The sequence below is a fragment of the Camelus bactrianus genome, chromosome 19 (genome assembly GCF_048773025.1).
Source record: "Camelus bactrianus isolate YW-2024 breed Bactrian camel chromosome 19, ASM4877302v1, whole genome shotgun sequence".
NCBI classification, from domain to species: domain Eukaryota; kingdom Metazoa; phylum Chordata; class Mammalia; order Artiodactyla; family Camelidae; genus Camelus; species Camelus bactrianus.
This window is the reverse complement of record NC_133557.1, coordinates 19,516,482-19,525,512: the sequence shown is the minus strand read 5'-3', so window position 1 is coordinate 19,525,512 and position 9,031 is coordinate 19,516,482. Positions and strand designations below refer to the sequence as shown.

General features: G+C 46.0%; 1 long non-coding RNA gene across 1 annotated transcript in view; it reads left to right on the top strand.

The window, feature by feature from the left end:
• The first annotated feature begins 36 nt into the window (after positions 1-36).
• Positions 37-9,031, top strand: part of LOC123617941 (uncharacterized) — a 41,916-nt gene continuing 32,921 nt past the window's right edge. The window contains exons 1-2 of the long non-coding RNA XR_006726253.2: positions 37-383; positions 2,611-3,108. This is a non-coding gene — a long non-coding RNA (uncharacterized LOC123617941). The remainder of the gene's footprint in view (positions 384-2,610; positions 3,109-9,031) is intronic.

The following is a 9,031-nucleotide window of genomic DNA, read 5'->3' as shown; positions in this document are numbered from 1 at the left end:
AAGGCGGTGCGCGGCCCGTGAGTGCGCATGCGCGGCATCTCGTTTTCAGTGCCGGCCTTAGGTCCCCACCTGGCGGCCGGGATGGCACCTTGGGACCTGAGTCTCAGGAGAGGCTGGCTGGGAGGTGCAGGGAGCACGACCAGGTTTAGATGGTACAGAAGGGGAAACTAAGACTCAGAGAAGGAAAGAAAGAAGCTGCCGTTTTTAGAGAACACATTATCATGTACTTGGTGTTTTACATCCGTCATCTCATTAACTCTTCAAATGGAATCCTCCTAGTTCATGAAAGGGAAACGCTATCAATGGGCTTCAAACCTAGACCTCAGGATTAGCATTCCAAGATTCTTCACCACAGCTGCCACCAGGACTGGCTGCTCCAGAGGGTAAGATTCTGATCCAGGGGACATCTGCCTGTCTGTCTTTAGCCAAGTGACCTGGAGCAAGTCTCAGTTCCTCTTTGGGCCTCAGTTTCCTCATCTATAACATGAGTCTTGCTCTGGAGACTTGATTTGTTTACTGCTATGGGGTTCATAAAGTCCTTTTCAGAAAGTGGTAACTTGAAAAAGGCTTTAACTAGCCTCCGCCCCTAGTCTATTAAAATCCCCAGCACCGCCCCCGCCAACACATGTGTTTTGTCCAGCTACAACTTTGAGACAATCTGTTAGGTCCCTCTTACAAGCAGGGTAATACTACTGTCTTGGTAGAGACACTAAACCATTTCTGGAGAGAAATTCTGTGGTCCAGGAGAACTCAGGAGCCCAAAGGAGTATCCAGGATACAACCTTAAACAGTCTTTCATTGCTCAGGGGCAAGAGGAGTCCCAGGGAAATGGGAACTGACACAGGTGGGCTACAAGAACATGCAGTTTCTGCCAGATGCTAGATTGTAGAGGGAGGGGGAGGATCCTGGGAGTCATGAGTTTTCACTCCTGCTCTGGCTTCACCACTTCTAGGGTAAAATACAGAACACTCGGCTAAATTTGAATTTCAGACGAACAGCAATTTTTTAAAGTATGCAACATTTGGGATGTACTTATACTAAAAAACTGTTGTCTATCAGAAATCCAAATTTAACTGGGCATCCTGTGTTTCTGTTTCATTTTTTAAAATCTGTATTATTTTCCTATTGCTGCTATAATGAGTAATTACAAATGTAGTGGCTTGAAACAATATAGATTTATTCTCTTACAGTCCTGCAGGTCAGATGTCTAAAATCAAAGTGTTCACACGAATGCATTCTTTCAGGGAACTTGAGGGGGGGAATCCATTTCCTTGCCTTTTTAGCTGCCAGATGTCACTTGCATTCCACAGCTCATGGTCCCTTCCTCGAATCACTTTAAGCTCTTACTTCTGGTGTCATGTCTGCTTCTGACTCTGATCTTCCTGCCTCCTTCTTTAAACAGATTTTTAAAAATTTTTTCTTGTGGTAAGAACACTTAACGTGTGATCTACCCTCTTAACCAATTTTTAAATGTATAGTATCTTATTGTTGACTATAGATAAAATATGTCTTACCTCCTTCTTATAAGGACTCTCGTGATTACATTGGGCCCACCCAGATAATCTGGGATAATCTCCCATCTCAAATCCTTAGCTTAATCATACCTGCAAAGTACCTTTTACCATATCAGATAAAATATTCACAGGTTCCAAAGATTAGGACAAGGACATCTTTGGGGTGCCAATATTCAGCCTACCACAATCTGGCATAGCTCTCCCCAGCTATGTGACCTTGGCCAAGTAACTTTCAAAGGCTCTAGTTCCTCACATGCAAAAAGCTGGTTAAAAGAGTTCATAAGAGGAAGTACCTTGCCCCATACCAGGCAAACAGTAAATATTTTTACAAATGGCAGCTCTTGTGGCAAAGGGCAAGGGATGACCCAGTCCGAACCATGCTATCCTAGGTATTGGAATAAAACCCTCTCCTCAACCCAGCCCAGAGGCCCACTGGTTGTAGCCAGAGTCCAGGTTGCAATCCCAGATACCGCCAGCAGAGGGAGGGGAGTGCCGGTCTGGAACCAGGTCTCTGTCAGGCGAGGGCAGAGAAGGGATTTGGAGATTCCGCAGAAGTCCCTGCCCCATCCTGCAGTTGAGGGCCATTATGTTTAGTTCCAACTGGTGTTACATTTTATAGAACCAAGTTATCTCAGGATTGGACGAGTCTCAGCTAAACAACAATGTCAACAAAAGACTTTCCATTTTTTGAGGGCGTATATACTCGAGGCATTGTGCTAAATGGTTTGTTTGTATGATTTCAATTACATCTTACTACAACTCTGTACACAGCCAGGTAGGATTGTCGCATTTACAGATGAGGAAACTGAACCCCAGAAAGGGAAAGTCACTTGCCTAGGGGCTCAAGATATTTAGTGAGAGAGCCAGATCCGAGCTCACGTCCCTCTGATGCTACAACCCCAAATTTTACTTTGCCTTAGAGGTCATGTTGACTTGCCTTTTGGGGGGGGAGATAGCTAATTAGGTGCATTTATTTCTTTAGTTTTTAGAGGAGGTGCTGGGGATTGAACCCAGGACCTCCTGCATACTAAGCATGTGCTCTACCACTTGAGCTACATCCTCCCCCACCTCCACCTCTGCCTCTTTCTTTTTACAGATTGAAAAACAGGCTCAGAGAAGGAGAAGAGATTGCCTATGTTCACATGATGACTCCATGATTGAATTGAGATTTGAACTTCTGTCTTCTAAGTTTCTGCCTTGGACACTCAAAAGTAACAGACTTTGAATTACCTTTTGAAAAGATCCATTTTTTCATGTGTAAAATGGGAGATGATGTCCCTTGTGTAAAGGGTCCTTAGGAGAATTCAGTGGAATAGCACGTGCAGAGTTCTGGTACACTGACTCATGAAATACCCATTTGTTGGTTATGACCACCCCACTTGAAGGCAGAAAGATCACTAGAGGGAGGCAGCTTGCCCTGCATCTTGGTTTGGAGGGCTCTAAACATCCTGCCCTCCTAGCTTCATCCAATCTCTGAAGAAAAAAATCTGGACATTGGCTATGAGCTGGAGGAGCCTGAACTGTCTCTGTTTTCAAGACATGCAATTCTGGGCTCAGACGGTCTCCTAGAACCAGCTTCAGTACTGACCCTAAGGTAAGGCTTATTTGGGATAGCACCGTGGTACATATAGGAAATAGTTTCTCAGTCTTGGCACTATTGACATTTGGAGTTGCACAAGTCTTTGCTGAGTGTGGATTATGCCATCGTGTACATTGTAGGGTGTTTAATGGCATCCCTGGCCTGTACTCACTAGATGACAGTAACATCCCACACTCACAGTGGTGAAAACCAAAGAATGTCTCTAGATGTTGCAAAATATGTGCTGGGGGACAAGACTGCCTCCAACTGAGAACCACTGGTACAGGAGGAAGAATGCTGGCTGTTGGTCAGACTTGAGTCAAAATCCTGAGTCACTCACCAGCTGTGGACCCTTGGAGCAGTTATAGACCTCTCTAACCCTTGGTTCCTTTGTAAATTCTGTACTACCAGCTACCATTTATTGAACACATTTTCTCTGGCAGTGTAATGAGCTCTTTACCTGGATAATCTCATTTAATTGTCAATCCCAGAATCCTGAGGGGACATGGCCAGGTGGAGACAAGGAGGAAAGGAGGGAGACAGGGAGAGAATAGTGTACATTAAGCATCTTCTCTGTACCACGAGGACAGCAGGCACACACATTTATCCTCTGTCACCAGCTGTGTGATGTTGGCCAAATCACCTTTGGGGCTCAGTTTCCTTGTCTGTAAAAATGATAGCAGGGGAGAATTCTGGTAAGATGAAGGCAGTGATGCCCAGTGTAGATTCAGTTCCTCCCCAGTCCCCACATGGAAACAGAAGCAAAGTGCCATGCACACATTTACAGCAAAACAAGATATCTTCACAAACTCAAAAACTGGTGAGTGAGGCCAAATCAGCAACAGCTCTGAGGCCTGTGAGCCACTGTGAAGGGGAAACGAAAGGGAAGCAACAAGGGGTCTGACTCACCTGAGAGCTGGAGAAACCTCAGATTGCTACATATATTCATGGGAAAGCCTGGCGAGGCAATTTGAGGGCAGCAGCTAAAACTGGGAAGCATTTTGCCAACTCTTGTCGTGGGTCAGGGCAAGGGGCCCACCATAAGGCCTAAGGGCTAATGGAATTTAACCCCTATAAGCTCTGGAAATAACCACCATGTGTTTCTTCCAGGACAGGCCCCGTGTAGAGGAGAAACTATTGGGCAGGGAATCAAAATTGAGCATAATCAGGAAAGCAGACACAAAGGAAAGAGAAGAGCTAGGCGCAAGCGGGGGCGGGGAACAGAGCCAAAAAGCCTCAGCGAACAAGCCATAGATTTTTTTTTTTTTAAACAATATGCAGAGACGATAGAAGGGAGAGCTCTGTGAAGACAGAAAACTTACCTTCACTGAGTCTCCTTCTAAATGTTCAGAAAAACTAATCTCACATTAAAAACAAGCAATGGAAAAGTATCAAGTCAAATCCTGGGAGTACAAAATGATTATGAGAGACAGAGAGAAAACGAGGAGTAAAATGACATCACCATAGACAGTGAAAGCGTTCCAGAAAGACATTAAAAAAAAAAAAAAGATGAAAACAGGCTAAAAGATACTAAACTGATATGACAAAAAAGAACAACATGAATCAGAATTATAAAAATTCAGAAAAGAGGTGACAGCCTCTTGTGAAAGAACTAAAGACAAAAGAAAAACTATTTAAAAAAATGAAATATAAGAGCAAGTGAAAAATAAAATCAGAAAATACTATTTTGAGGTAAATAGGAAAAACGAGGGATTTATAAAAATTAAAAATAAAAACAAGAGAATCTGAGAGGAACTGATATATACTGAAGATTAGATGTCTTCATATGTATGACATGTGTATGACATATATTGAAGATAAATGAAGGCAATGAAAATCCAACATATGAATAACAGAAGTCATTGACAGAAAAAAAAAAAACAAAGCAAAGGAATACATCATTGACCCAGAATGACCAACATTAAGACATAGTTTGTAAAATGACTAGTTTTTAAAGAGAAAAGAAAAATTCTTTAGGCAACGTGGGCATCTAGACAAAAAGAAATAAAATGAGGTTATCATCAGACTCTTCATCGGCAATTCTTTCTGCCAGAAGAAAATGGTATCATATATTTAAGATACTCAAAGAAAGAAAACATGAGTCAAAAGATTTTATATCCAGCAAAACTGACTTTCTGTAAAGAACTTTACCAATTTGAAAGCACTCAGGGAGTACTTTTTCCTTGAGTCATTTCTGAAGAGTCCACTGCGGAGTGAGCTTCAGGGCTGGCTGAGCAGTCAGTATATATTTACCCATAGAACTAAGGCTAAATGATGGTTAAAAGAGAGACAGTGAAATATATAATGCCTATATGCTCTAACAATGTAATACAACCCCTCGAAGTGCTGGAGACCAGGAATGCTGTATCAAAAAATTTTGTCTCCATTTTCAGTATTCTGATTGTCGGTGCTAGTTTTACTGTAGTTAATCTTAGACTGTTGTATGTGTGAAGTGGGCTTAAAGCAAATCAGTAATTATTGAATCTTTCAATTTTACCATCGCCCGTGTCCTTGACACTCACTGCCTGAGTCTCACAACCATCCTGGAAGGTGGAGTTACTTGTTCGCCTGCATTTGACAGATGGAAATGCAGAGGGTGAAGGAACTTGCCCGGGGTAGATGGCTGTCGGGGGCGGTTTGAATTGTGGATAGGGAGGGTTCATACTCTTGGGCCTTGTGATTCTGAAGAGTGGAATGTTCCATACTTTTAAACAGAGGCTCACCTGATGGATCTGACCTGGTCTGAGGTCACAGGTTGCACACTAGCCGACCGGAGCCTGACTAGGCTTGAGACGTATCCAGACTAGGGCTGGGAGAAGTCAGGGACTTGGCTGGTGCCAGACACGCCTGACCCCATTGGAGGTCGTGCAAAGCTTGTGACCCACAAGCCCAGTGAGCCAAAGACTTCTGTTTCTCTGTGTGCCAAGCTTTAAGCTCATAAACCTCAGAATCAGGACCCAGAATAGAGCTGGTCACCTCTCTGAGCTTGAGATGAAGACATACCGTGGGCTGGCTGTGCAGATTTCCCAGAAGAGGTGAGAGCCCCGCTGTGTTTTTCTGGTCACACATTGATTTTCTAACTTGAGTCAGCATGACTGCTTGGAGGCACAGGCCGTCCTTTCCGTTTCCAGGGGCCCTAGATCCCAGACGGGCTGAAGCACTTCCAAAACGGCCTGGAATGGTGGCGAGACAAGGAGGGGTGGAGATGTCACACCCCTTGCCCCACCAATACCAGCCTAAGACCTTGCCAGCCCAGCCTCCATCATATTAACACTCAGCAGGACCATGTCCCTTTTTTTTTTTTTCCCTTTTCTTTTTTTAGTGGAGGTACTGGGGATTGAACCCACTACTTCCTTCATGCTAAGCACACACTCTACCCCTGAGCTATACCCTCCCCTCCAGGGCTGCTTTCTTATCAAACATGCACTGTGCTAAGCCCTTTATATGTATTCACCCAGCAAGCCTTAGAGAGACGATATCAGAGAGGGGCTCCCATGAGTATCCTTTGACGGGTGAAAAAACTGAGACCCAGAGAGGCAGAATCACTTGTAAACAGTCAGGTGAAGATGGAGTCGCTGATCCGTGACTGTGGAGTCCTAAAGTCAGATCTGTCAATGCTCTGGAGAGTCACCACGTCACTCAGCCTTCACGACAACCCAGTTAGGTAGGTCTTGTCACCTCCACAAAGATGTGAGAAAACTGAGGCTCAGAGAAGTGGATGTGACTTGTACAATGTTGCTAGAAAGTTCTGCTGTGATAGCCAGTGATCAAGTTTCAAGAACACAGTCCAAAGTTCACAACTGCTAAAATGTGGCCACAGTCACTCAGAACCCCTAGATGTGTGATTCTTCCACATTCACCCACGGTTCTCCTGTGATGGGAAGAGGGGCAAGGACTCCTTTGGTGGCCATCTTCTGGGAAGGTTAGAATGGGGAAATGGGTGCTGTTCTGGGGGAGATGACTGTTTGGAGAGCTTAACATGTGACCCTTATGGGGGCCCCGTGGTCTGATGTGAGCAGGGACATCTAGAGGCTGGGAGACCAGCTGCACTGGTGAAGGAACCAGAGTGTTGTTGGGCTGAGGTTAGTCCACACTCCAGGGTGCTTCAGGGCAGAGTGTGCTTGAGTGTTTCCCATGGGCCAGTGCAGGCAGAGACAACCTACAAGGGGCAACTTGAGCCCTGCCCCCTAGGGCCTCTTGGAGGTATTAGCAGATAGAAGGACCCCAAACCGGAAAGCCCAGCAAAGGGGTGAGTAACCTCGCCGCAAAATGTGTGGGTCCTTCTCTGCCAATTGAGAAAGAATTCTCAGTAGAAGCAGAGCGACAAAGTGGGGGAAAAAAAAAAAAAGAGCTGCTTTATTGCCCAGAGAGAGACGGTGCGGGCGGAGGGGGGAAGCAAAACAGAAAGCACTCGAGCGGGGAGCTGCCAGCTGGGTGTGGTGGAAACTGTCACAGCTCCTGATCGGGCCGCGGGGTTTTTGATGGATGAAGGCTCCGCCATCGTGATCTTCACTTTGGTGATGTCAGTCATCTTCTGTTACTGACTCTTTCCTCTTGTGGAGCTCAGCCCTAAAACAGAAACTTCAGCGAGAAAGAAAACAAACAAACAAAAAAGAGCTACTGGGCTGTATCCTTGGGCTCGATCAATGCAGCAGTTGTGGAAATATTAAATGTCTTGTTGTATGTCTCTGTCCTTGGAACCAAGGAGCCAGCTGCGGGATAAGAGAAATAATCTGCTTTTTTTATTTGTTATTTTTTATTAAAAAAATTTTTTTAACAGCCTGGCACTTTCTTTCCCTTGCTGTTAATCAGCCAGGGTCAGTAAGCCTGCCTCATCACCTCTCTCAGCCGGGCAGAGGGGTGGCAGCAGCAAGAAGCTAGAGTTGGATGTCAAATTCCTAAGGGCTGAGGAAGGACTAGAGACCCCCAGGGAGAGAGGTACATCCATCAGGGTGAAGAGTGAGAAGGGCCTGCCACAGTGGCCATCTCCATGGGCCCACAACAGTGTCCCGTGACAGAAAGGAGCAGCTTCAAATATCTGCTGGGCACAGAGAGCTCAGAGCCAGCCAGGATGGTGGCAGGTCAAGTGAGACCCTCCTCTCCTTTCACGGTCTCTCCCCAGCCTCCTCAGTCCCACTGTGGGGAAATGATAGGGGAAGAGGGGCGCCACCCCCCACCCCCTTCCCCACTGTGGCAGTGGGGCTGCCAGCCTGAAGCAGGACCAGGCTGGGTAGGAGGAGGAGGTTTAAGCCCAAATCAGGCTGGGAGTTTTGATTAGTAGCCTGACTTGCTCTTCTAATTGCTAAATTGATACTGTGTTTGCGACCTACAGTGACCATAGAACTGCTTCTTGAGAGTGAGCAGGGCAGTGTGGGGATGAGCTTTCACCCAGGGGCAGGGAACACAACTGTCCCCGGAATACATTTTAAAAGAGGCACCGGGAGGCAAAATAAAAGTGTGTTTTGATCATGTCACAGGTTGGGTTTGTTCAGCATACTGGTCACAGGGAGATGGCGAATTCTCCAAAACAGGCCAGGGAAGTGAATGTTCCAGAATGCCCTAGAGCTTGGTTCCTTAGGCAGGCGGGAAGTGTGAGTGCCTCTGGGAACCTCTTGGGTCCTATATGGAGCCAAACACACCCATCCTCCCTCTAATGGCTTATTGTTTCTCCTTCTGAGAATTAGGACCTCACCCAGGAGGTTATCCCCCTCACCCACAGAGTTACTCACAGCCAGTCACCAGCTGGTACAGGAGGCGAAAGGCCAGCCCCCTTGCACGACTTCACCTGAGACCACATCCTTGCTCTGTTCCCTCTGTATCCTGCTCCCCTCCCTCCCTCCCTTACAGTTTCCTTCATTAATAAATCACACATACCTCACCCTGCCTCAGGCTCCACTTCCAGGGAACCTGACTGAAAACAACCTGAGCCTCAGGACAT